This window comes from Neoarius graeffei, chromosome 15 (assembly GCF_027579695.1).
Source record: "Neoarius graeffei isolate fNeoGra1 chromosome 15, fNeoGra1.pri, whole genome shotgun sequence".
Lineage (NCBI taxonomy): Eukaryota > Metazoa > Chordata > Actinopteri > Siluriformes > Ariidae > Neoarius > Neoarius graeffei.
In genome coordinates this window covers 42,412,633-42,424,960 of record NC_083583.1, presented here as the reverse complement: position 1 = coordinate 42,424,960, position 12,328 = coordinate 42,412,633, and positions in this window count along the sequence as shown.

Sequence of the window (12,328 nt, the reverse complement as noted above, 5' to 3'; positions counted from 1 at the left end):
TAATTATGCTTTTTGTACACTTCTCTAACAGCAATAGTAATGTAGCTGCAACTTTTTTTTGGGGGGGGGTTATAAAAAATGTTACTTATGCCTTTTACTACTGTGCCATCCTTTTACGAGTTGAAAATCCAGACTAAAGCCTCGGTCACAACCGGCCGTACGTGCTCCTATGGCTGGTCTACGTGCACGGAGGGTGCATGTGTGACGTGTTGATTTTCGAGCTGTAGACTGGCTGCAGGCGTTCTTTGTCATGTCAAACTCGACGGGTGCTTACTTTTTTTTCAGGTTGCAAGACAAACTTATGGCCAACGTGCGTCTTTCTCCATGAACAGAACAACAACAAAAAACCGCAGCGATTTGGGAAACGCCAAAAATCGCACGGCCAAAAAAATTGTACGTCCGGTTGTGACCTAGGCTTAAAGTGATTAGGTTTACTTAGGGTTGGGACAAACATGAACAGTTCTGAAATTAAACTTTGCAATCTTTTGTAACGGAGTTAATTTTATTTATATAGGCTTCAACAATGGACATTTCCAAAACAGTTTCACAGAAATTTGCGTATAGATTTAAATTTGGATCCTTTAATAAACAAACACCTAATGGCAATGAAACTTGTAATGATTATAATGGAGGTCCTTGCTTTTGAGGAACAAGTGTACTTCCAAAGCAGGAATCGTGCAGAAGTGTACTGTACTCTGGGAAATGTCTACAAGTTTAATGGAAATAATCATTCAGTAAATAATTCCTGCCTAAGGGTTAGCAGATGGGAGGACTATTAAGCCACAGCCACTAATTCAACTCAGTAACTTCATGCAAGAGTGAATGTGAAGTTTTTGTAATGTGTGGCAAATTGCACCTACTGTAATTGTGGAGCAAATTGCTTCAGGTTTTGGTTTTCGAAAAGGACAGTCGGTGCATTGTATACTTTGGGGCCACGTTCCTGCAGGTTTTCTACCTTTTTGTCCAGTTTTACACCGAATACTAGAAAGGGGGGGAGAGACACTGGATTTGTGTCCACGTTTTGTGCATCAGTAACCTGAGCCCTTATGGTATCACTTTAATTGAATGGTCTGTTAGACCCTAAATTCGCAAGCCATTTAAATTTTAATTGCATTTCTGAACTAATGTGTTTTGGACTGACCACAAAATCATATTGCATTTTTTTAAATAAATGAAGCTAAGCAAAGTAAAATTACTACATAAGCTAAACACTTGTTCTGAAATGCTTGTTAGATCGTCTAACAATGAAAATGTGAAGACGTAAAAATATCAGAGGAGTTCACAGGGCAGGAAGAATGATCAGTTTATCCCTGGCGAAAACCTGTAAACGGAGCATTTCACTAAATCAAAGGCTACACTGGAGAGCGCTTTAACTGGACCAGCTTGTGGGCTGTGTAGCTCTGTAGCGCTCCTGTGTAGCAGCCGGATGATGAGCCCGCTGTGGTGTTACAGGTCTCTCAGTGGAGGTTGGGATTTATAACACCTTTTGCATTACGGTTTGTTTGTCGTGTCTGTCTGATTTACAAAACATAAGCGACGTGGGAAAAATAAACCAACACTTCACTCCTTAAGCCCAAAACGGCGTCTTGTTGCTGCCATGTTGGTGAGGTTACCGGCTTTTCGGCTTGCTTGCGCCGCCCACCAGAGTCAATTCAGCGCGCGCACCTTGATTCACTATGAGCATAGATTCGGTTCCTCGGGCTGAAGGAATCGACTCGTTTTCAAGGCCGCGTGCAGCTGTAACTGGCTGCTTGCTTGCATTTCCGCCTAATATCAGATCTGGTGAGCAGGAATACTGTTGTAACCCTTTAGATAAAAAAAAAAACCCGCTTCTGTTGTCTTTCTGTAAATTGTACTTTGGTTAGATAAAATATGCTCATTCTATGTACTTGTAGCTGATGCAGTGATATTTTTTTTCGCGGTGCGGTTTCCATCAAATCCTGCGCTCTGGCTGGCTGGCGAGCGGGACTGTATCCTACGGTACGGACCGCTGGCGACTCGCTCGTTCACAACAAACAGAATTTTTTGTCAACATTTATCTTTAAAAAAAAAAAAGAATTTATAAGATTATCAAAAATCTTAATTTTTGCCAGCATTTCTCAGGAGAATAGCATTAATTTTACAGCATGGATAGCGATAACGACAGTGTTCACAGCGAAAGCAAGTTTTACTACCCTGAGGAAGAAAAAATAAAAGAAAACATTTCAGGAGAAAGCTAAAAACCTCTAACTTGCTAACACTGAGCAAAAACATGGCTGAATCCTGAATGACTCCTATTTGTATAAATAGGGGACTACATAGGCGGCAAAATGTAGTTGTTTTCCTGCCATGGAAGTGCACTTGTATACCGAGGAGGAAGCAATTTGCATTACAGCCGTGAATGAGGATTCAAAATGGCGGCTCAGCTCTGTTTTCCCTTTCGGGCACTCTCGTTTTCTGTTAGAATTTGGTAAAGAAAAAAATAAATATATTATTTACCAGCTTAAGGTCGGTCCGTATGGTGAAATATTTCACCATACAGACCTCCCAGCTGTCCAATAACATGGTAACCAAACGGATATATGAATCCGTAATGCCTCGGTCTCACAGAGCCGGAATCACTTCACGGTAGACGCCGGTAGAGGATTTTGAGCCTTCCGGGGTAGTTACCTTGACAACCGGGAGGGCGTGGCTTCCATCCCCGGAAAAGTTCGTGGTGCTGAAAATTGCTGTGGGTCAAATGCCCGCAGCCATGAAGGCATCCGTGAGGCTTCCGTAGGTTACCGGGGATTACCGTCGCATTCCGTCACAACCATCGAGCTCAAAATGTTCACGGAACAACATTGTGCAGAAAGTGAAAAGTTTGCCCAGGGGGCGTGGCTTATTTCGTCTTGCCATGGCTATGTCGTACTACAGTCGTGAAAACTGCAATCACTGCCGTCATTACCGTAAAGCCACACGTCGCAGCTACCGTCACTTCATTTGCATATTTATGCGACGGCTCACCTCGAAAATGTGCTGGAATGAGCACGGCAGCCACGGTTCTCACGGATCAACCGGCGGTGAGGCGTTAGCAAAACACGCAGCACACACTGTACAACGGATTGCACCACCCCGGGTTATATTTGCCCATTTATTATCTTATTTCAGAGAAAATGAGTGAAGAGGCATTAAAGCATGAAGACCGACAGTTTCACCGCCATAAATTGATCAACCACGTCCCCCTTTCTGCAGTAGAAGTGAAGTGTACATGAAGGCTCTACACAGAGCACAATCACACCAGTGCTTCTTAACAACAAAACCAACATGGGCATAATAATTGGTGCTAGTCGAAAGGTAAACTACTGGATCCCATCATACCACTGTACTAAACAGTATGCCAGTATACAGCAGTGCAGTGTGTCAGATATACCTGTTGGATCACAATCATACACACTATAGCCTGAAAGATGAATTACAGGGATAGAATGTACAAAATATAACATTACTGATGTGATCTTTGGATGGATAGTCATACAGTACAGCTATCTAAGGAGCCTCTTTGGTTAGTCAGTAACATTATTCTTATTATTCCTGTGACTGCAGTTTCAGGATTATGAGTAATAGTGTAGGACCTGAACTGTGACCTCCTGTAGTGCAACAGATGCTCCGCTGTGCAGACAGTTACATGGATGATATCTATTATATGTAAGACATCATCTTGTAAAGCAGCAGACAGATTCAGGTGGATGCTTTTTACAGACCCTCAGTAACTTAGTGAACTTTAGCTAAAGTTAATAAATAAATAATTCAGACGTTCTGTGTTTAGAGCCTAAAGGTAGGAATAGGGTTGGGTTTTGGTTATAGAAAGTTTCAAATCAATGTATGATAAAATCTATTTGTCAAAATTAATAATTTATTATGCACAGCCCATTTACAGCTCAGGTTACTTACCCTAGGCTGACACTTGCACGACTTTTGGCCACAATTTTGTCGTGGCAAGTCGTGCCATTTTGGGGCACGAACTGGGAGGCTACCGCACTGTTCACGACTAGTTCACGCATAGTTCACGACGAGTTCACGAATGCGTGCCCGTCCACATTCACGAACTGGCACGACGAGTTCACGCATAGTTTGCGCATAGTTTACGCACTTCCCGCATTGGCACGAGTTTGCACAATTCGGACAGTGTCGTGCCGACTTGGCACGCCTGTGTCATGCACAACCTCATCCTCATCAGATACCCACACGCAATTTCAGAAGTGGACTGCGAAGATCCGGACACACATGATCTGATCCCTGGTGGATGGAGGACTGACCGACACCTGCAGGGGCTGCTGCCTCTAACCGGCCATCATACCTATAGGATGCAAAGGATCAGCGAGACTACCTGTCACATTACTACATGTCCCCTGCTGGTGCTGTCCCTTGGCAAGAAAGAATGGTAGTAGCTTCATGAGCTGCATCCACAGTTGTTCCATTTTTGAAATAAAAGAAACGAAACTCCCCCCCACCAAAAAAAAAAGTCATGAAGGAATAGAAAATAAAAGACATTAAAGAAAAAAGCAAGAAAAAAAATTGCGAATGGCGAGAAGTGTCCGGGAAGCCCTATATATACCCCCGCACAGACGCGAGCGCCACTGTCGCGCAGTAGTCGTGAACTGCTCGTGCCATGCGCAAACTGTTCGTGAAGTGCGTAAACTAGTCGTGAACTGCTTGTGCCATCAATGCGTGACCGTGTCAGTGGGAAGGCACGGCCACGCTGCGACGCGCACCAATTCGTGAACATGTCGTGAACTACTCATGAACTCGACGTGAGCTGTTCGTGAACTATTCGTGGCAGTTCGTGACAGTCATGGCATGGCGCGCACTTCCACGCACTGGCACGCATCGTCCCGACGAGTTCACGACGAGATCACGAACAGTTTGCGCATAGTTCACGACCCGGTCGCGAAATTTTGTCATGACCAAAATTTTGAACATTTCAAAATTCTCGTCCCGACATGGCACGCAGTCACGACAGGTTTACGCACACTTCACGCCAGTTTACGACTAGTTTGCGCACTGGCACGACTCGAGTCGTGCCAATGCGTGCCACGGAATCGTGCAAGTGTCAGCCTAGCCTTAGTGAACTGTAGCTAACATTACACACAGGACTGATTAATTAATCCTTGTTATGGTTCGAGGCTAAAGCTTGGGATAAGATTAAAGGAACAGTCCACCGTACTTCCATAATGAAATATGCTCTTATCTGAATTGAGACGAGCTGCTCCGTACCTCTCCGAGCTTTGCGCGACCTCCCAGTCAGTCAGACGCAGTCAGACGCGCTGTCACTCCTGTTAGCAATGTAGCTAGGCTCAGCATGGCCAATGGTATTTTTTGGGGCTGTAGTTAGATGCGACCAAACTCTTCCACGGTTTTCCTGTTTACATAGGTTTATATGACCAGCGACATGAAACAAGTTCAGTTACACAAATTGAAACGTAGCGATTTTCTATGCTATGGAAAGTCCGCACTATAATGACAGGCGTACTAACACCTTCTGCGCGCTTCGGCAGCGCATTGATATCTGAGCTCCGTATCAATGCGCTGCCGAAGTGCGCAGAAGGTGTTAGTACGCCTGTCATTATAGTGCAGACTTTCCATAGCATAGAAAATCGCTACGTTTCAATTTGTGTAACTGAACTTGTTTCATATCCCTGGTCATATAAACCTATGTAAACAGGAAAAACGCGGAAGAGTTTGGTCGCATCTAACTACAGCCCCAAAAAATACCATTGGCCATGCTGAGCCTAGCTACAGTGGTGCTTGAAAGTTTGTGAACCCTTTAGAATTTTCTATATTTCTGCAAAAATATGACCTAAAACAACATCAGATTTTCACACAAGTCTTAAAAGCAGATAAAGAGAACCCAGTTAAACAAATAAGACAAAAATATTATACTTGGTCATTTATTTATTGAGGAAAATGATCCAATATTACATATCTGTCAGTGGCAAAAGTATGTGAAACTCTAGGATTAGCAGTTAATTTGAAGGTGAAATTAGAGTCAGGTGTTTTCAATCAGTGGGATGACAATCAGGTGTGAGTGGGCACCCTGTTTTATTTAAAGAACAGGGATCTATCAAAGTCTGATCTTCACAACACATGTTTGTGGAAGTGTATCATGGCATGAACAAAGGAAATTTCTGAGGACCTCAGAAAAAGCATTGTTGATGCTCATCAGGCTGGAAAAGGTTACAAAACCATCTCTAAAGAGTTTGGACTCCACCAATCCACAGTCAGACAGATTGTGTACAAATGGAGGAAATTCAAGACCATTGTTACCCTCCCCAGGAGTGGTTGACCAACAAAGATCACTCCAAGAACAAGGTGTGTAATAGTCAGCAAGGTCACAAAGGACCCCAGGGTAACTTCTAAGCAACTGAAGGCCTCTCTCACATTGGCTAATGTTAATGTTCATGAGTCCACCATCAGGAGAACACTGAACAACAATGGTGTGCATGGCAGGGTTGCAAGGAGAAAGCCACTGCTCTCCAAAAAGAACATTGCTGCTCGTCTGCAGTTTGCTAAAGATCACATGGACTATTGGAAGGCTATTGGAAAAATGCTTTGTGGACGGATGAGACCAAAATAGAACTTTTTGGTTTAAATAAGAAGAGTTATTTTTGGAGAAAGGAGAACACCGCATTCCAGTATAAGAACCTTATCCCATCTGAGAAACATAGTGGTAGTAGTATCGTGGTTTGGGCCTGTTTTGCTGCATCTGGGCCAGGACGGCTTGCCATCATTGATGGAACAATGAATTCTGAATTATACCAGCAAATTCTAAAGGAAAATGTCAGGGAATCTGTCCATGAACTGAATCTCAAGAGAAGGTGAATCTGAATCTCAAGACAACGACCCAAAGCACACAAGTCATTCTACCAAAGAATGTTTAAAGAAGAATAAAGTTAATGTTTTGGAATGGCCAATTCAAAGTCCTGACCTTAATCCAATTGAAATGTTGTGGAAGGACCTGAAGCGAGCAGTTCATGTGAGGAAACCCACCAACATCCCAGAGTTGAAGCTGTTCTGTACGGAGGAATGGGCTAAAATTCCTCCAAGCCGGTGTGCAGGACTGATCAACAGTTACCGCAAACGTTTAGTTGCAGTTATTGCTGCACAAGGGGGTCACACCAGATACTGAAAGCAAAGGTTCACATACTTTTGCGACTCACAGATATGTAATATTGGATCATTTTCCTCAATAAATAAATGACCAAGTATAATATTTTTGCCTAATTTGTTTAACTGGGTTCTCTTTATCTACTTTTAGGACTTGTGTGAAAATCTAATGATGTTTTAGGTCATATTTATGCAGAAATGTAGAAAATTCTAAAGGGTTCACAAACTTTCAAGCACTACTGGACATTGCTAACAGGAGTGACAGCGCGTCTGACTGACTGGGAGGTCGCGCAAAGCTCGGAGAGGTACGGAGCAGCTCGTCTCAATTCAGATAAGAGCATATTTCATTATGGAAGTACGGTGGACTGTTTCTTTAAGGTTTTGGTTGAGGGTAGAGATAGGCTAAAAACAAAGTAAAATTATGTTCAACCTTTAGCATGTATAAACCATTTACAGTGATAAAACGTATTCTAATTATCTATCAATCTATACAATTTTTGGCCTACTACTAAATACACTAGAAAAAGGCACTCAACTGTTCCATAACGCTTGCCAGTCATACACGCCGCCTAGTGGCCAGTGTTTGTACCACGCTTGGTGGTACCATTACTATGCATCCTTTACCGAGAGAAGTCCATGTAATATATGTTTAAAGCTACTTTAAAAATCTAACTACAGCCTATTTATGTACCTTAAATCAATCACTGGGCCATCTAGTGGGCCGCAAAATTTTTTCAAGTGGAAGCTAATTTTTAGCGGAGCTCCTGCGGCGTCCCATAGGCAGAGAGTGTGGATACATAAAGAAACCCATCAAGTTGTTTTCTGATGGTTTCGGTCCTGTGCGTACCTCCACCATACCAGCGCTATAGTAATTACCAGTCCTACACGCCGCCTAGGGCGGCACGGTGGTGTAGTGGTTAGCGCTGTCGCCTCACAGCAAGAAGGTCCGGGTTCGAGCCCCGTGGCCGGCGAGGGCCTTTCTCTGTGGAGTTTGCATGTTCTCCCCGTGTCCACGTGGGTTTCCTCCGGGTGCTCCGGTTTCCCCCACAGTCCAAAGACATGCAGGTTAGGTTAACTGGTGACTCTAAATTGAGCGTAGGTGTGAATGTGAGTGTGAATGGTTGTCTGTGTCTGTGTGTCAGCCCTGTGATGACCTGGCGACTTGTCCAGGGTGTACCCCGCCTTTCGCCCGTAATCAGCTGGGATAGGCTCCAGCTTGCCTGCAACCCTGTAGAACAGGATAAAGCGGCTAGAGATAATGAGATGAGAATGAGACACGCCGCCTAGTGGCCAGTGTTAGTAATTACCAGTCCTACACGCCGCCTAGTGGCCAGTGTTAGTAATTGCCAGTCATACACGCCGCCTAGTGGCCAGTGTTAGTAATTACTAGTCCTACACGCCGTCTAGTGGCCAGTGTTTGTTGGTAATTGCTAGTCCTACACGCCGCCTAGTGGCCAGTGTTTGTTGGTAATTGCTAGTCCTACACGCCGCCTAGTGGCCAGTGTTTGTTGGTAATTGCTAGTCCTACACGCCGCCTAGTGGCCAGTGTTTGTTGGTAATTGCTAGTCCTACACGCCGCCTAGTGGCCAGTGTTTGTTGGTAATTGCTAGTCCTACACGCCGCCTAGTGGCCAGTGTTTGTTAGTAATTGCCAGTCCCACACGCCGCCTAGTGGCCAGTGTTAGTAATTACCAGTCATACATGCCGCCAAGTGGCCAGTGTTAGCCGGTTAAGAAGTAAAACAAAAGAGGCTATGATAGAAGAAAATTCTACAACCCAGAAACAGATGGGAGCTCCGCTTTTAGGCAGTGCCTATATTAGGGTATGGTTGCTGGGTTGCATCTGACGTCATATTAAGCTACGGTCACACTACAGCTTGTGATGCTTTGCGATGGGTTATTGATGAAAATGAGGCATTTTGATGCCGATATACACGTGAGCTAAACGTTGTGGTCACACAGTAGGTGAACAATTGACTGTTGTGCCTTTGCGCGCTTGAGTCTGGCGCGGCTTGAGCAGCCGTGCGCACTCACGGAGCATATTGCGCGGGTGCTTGGGACCCAGTGGTTAAGGGAAATACCTGATACTGATTTGAGCGTAAATCAGCACGCACAGATACGGACGCTGTTTTCATAGAGGCTTTGCGAAGCATTATCATTATTACTGTTACATTTGTTTCTAGCCATGTTTATAACACTGTTTAAATACTCTGCTTTCTGTTTTGCTTTTGTTATAAAAAAAAACACTTGGAAGACTGATCTGGACACTTACAGTAATGCATTTATGTCTGAGGACTACAGTCGACTTGCTAACTTTAGGACTGCAGTTGTCATGAACAGTTTTGCACTCAAGTTTCCATCAGTGAACAGTTTATAACTTCAACAAAACAGACTTCATGTTAAAACTATAATGAATTTCCAGGTTACACAGTTATACTTTGTGACTCTATAGGACCCAGTTATAGAAGCGAGTCATTTATAATCACGTTATCTGTTATCACCCAGATGAGGATGGGTTCCATTTTCAGTCTGGTTCCTCTTGAGGTTTCTTCCTCATGTCGTCTGAGGGAGTTTTTCCCTCACCACTGATGCCACAGGCTTGCTCATTGGGGATAAATTAGGGATAAAATTAGCTCATCTTTCAAGTCTTTGTAAAGCTGCCTTGCGACAATGTCTGTTGTTAAAAGCAGGGCTTTGAACCGGAATTTTTTTCCTATTGGTTCGTTCCGAACAGAAACGGAATTTTAACGTTTCCGGTTTTGGGTTCCAACATTAAATAGACGTTCCCGAACCGGTTAGAACAAAAAAATTTCGTTCCCGGAACGGTTAATTACGTTCCCTGTCAGCGGTTTAACAAATGGCTATAAAATTATGTCTCTGTCTCATCCAGCTTAAGCTAAATGTAGGCTAATTCTATTACAACCTTCATTAAATAAGACAAGAAATAATTCAAAACAATTATTATTTCAAATGTTGGTGATTTGGATTCTCAGTATGTCTTCCCATCTACACAAACAGAAAAAGTGCCAAAAATGAAAGATAATTCGTTTAGTGTGTTACCAAAGGCTAGTCAGGCCCTATACAGGGCTACCGCATGACGTCACCGCGCCGCGAGATTTTGTTAGGCGCCATATTGGAAGACCAAGTACACATCTATGCAAGTACATACATACATAAAACAAACTACAGCTGAAATGTAGCCAGGGCCGGTTCTGCCCTAATCTGGACCCGGGTGCAACATCGCGCAACCCCCCCCCCCAAAAAAAAAACAGTCTAAATCAGGACAACCAGTTCAGTTCAGTTCAGTTCAGTTCAGTTTAAGTTTATTGTCCCCTAAGGAGGGGAAACTTGTCTTGCAGCAGGTAAACATACAGATAACACAACAGATAACAACACATACACATACAAATTAGTAACACAGACTACAAGTTAAAAATGCTATAGACAGCTTCTCATCTAAGTGCAAGGATTGTGCAAATTTAGCAACCTAATCGCACTTGGTACAAGGAGTACTTTGTCCTGTTGAACTTAAAACAAGGGACTCTGAATCTCCTGCCTGAAGGGAGGACCTCAAAAGAACAATAAAGAGGATGATTTACACAATCCAATATGTCATCTGCCTTCTTCATAACCTGCCTCTCATAAATATCTATTAAGGAAGCCTGTGGACAGCCTATTATCTTACCAGCCACCTTCACAATATGGTTGATGTTATTGTAACCATGTAACCATCACATAACTATAACTATAAACATTTTATATCAACTATTTTAACTAAATGGGCTATAATAAATCAGCCTGCAGGCAGCCACGGCGGGCTGCCTCAGAAAAGTAACCATTTGTCGTACCTTAAAACTCGTTTTGCATTTTCTGCCTCCTTTTTTGTATTTTCGACCCTCCGTTTATTTTCTTTCCTTTTCTGAAAATCCGATTTGTGTCCAGACATTTTGTTCTGCTACCAACGAACTAACTCGTCAGGTCTCGTCTCTCGAGCCCGCGATGATTCCCGTGGGAAGGGCAACAACTGATACATTTTTACAAACAGCCAATAGGGAGGTTGCATCGTTCAGGCTCTTCTTTGCTCAGACACTCAGTAATGCGCTTACTCACTAGTAGTCCACCTTCCCGCTCTCTCCATTCAATCAGCGAACGTCACACAGGAAGTGAACCCCAGCGGGTCATAGAAACTTGCGCAGGAGAAGAATGACTATTTGTAGGCTACAGAAACTTTGAGGAACGAAATAAAAACCGGTATTAACCGGTTACCATTATTTTTAATAAGCGTTTCTGTTCCGGAACATAAAAAATAAAGTTTCTGGTTTCGTTTCTGTTCCATGTGAAATAGAAAAAGTTCCCGGTTTTCGTTTTCGTTCCTTGAACCGGTTCAAAGCCCTGGTTAAAAGCACTATAAAAATAAACTTGACTTAAATATCATGCCTGCTAATAAACTCTTCCTGCACCTGGATCCATCTACTGTCATCTATCTTGTAGTGTCCCGATCACCAGATCTTTAACACAGCCACACATAAAAAGTTGTACGCCTCCATGCTCTTCCAGGTTTTCATCTGTCTGTTCGTGTAGAATGATGTCTGCAGCACCAGGTAGTTTGAGATGTTGGGGAACTCAACGGATGGATAATTTTCCAAGTTTTAGGAAAAAAACTTCTTTGTTAACATGTAAGGATCTATCCCATTGAGTAGTTTCTATATCCACTTCTTTTGAGTGTACTTCTTGGTTTTAATAACTTGCTTGTTTGCTGTACACAAACATGGCAATCAGTTCTTGTGTTAATGAACCAGACTCCACTTTGGGATCATTAAACCCTTTTGACAGAGAATGCCCTTGCATGCATGGTTTTATATTGGCTTCTGGCACATCCATACAGTTTTAAATACAATACCTACAATTGAAAACCAGTTTGTTTTTATTGCACTTATTTAATTCCTGGACTCCCATCTGTAACAGGGAGTGATGTTACATCCCGTTAATACACTTTACAATAGTTTATTAGATTCTAATAGAATAGATGAGCCAAAATAAATGGGGATCTTTTTTAATGGGCCCTGACTCATTACAAGTATGAATAGGTGGACCTCAAAGCAGAAAAGGTTGAGAACCCCTGCTTTAAATCATTTTAAGGATACACTAAATTCAGATACAAGAATAAAGGGACAACCTCATCACTTTAGCAACATGGAAAAGTAT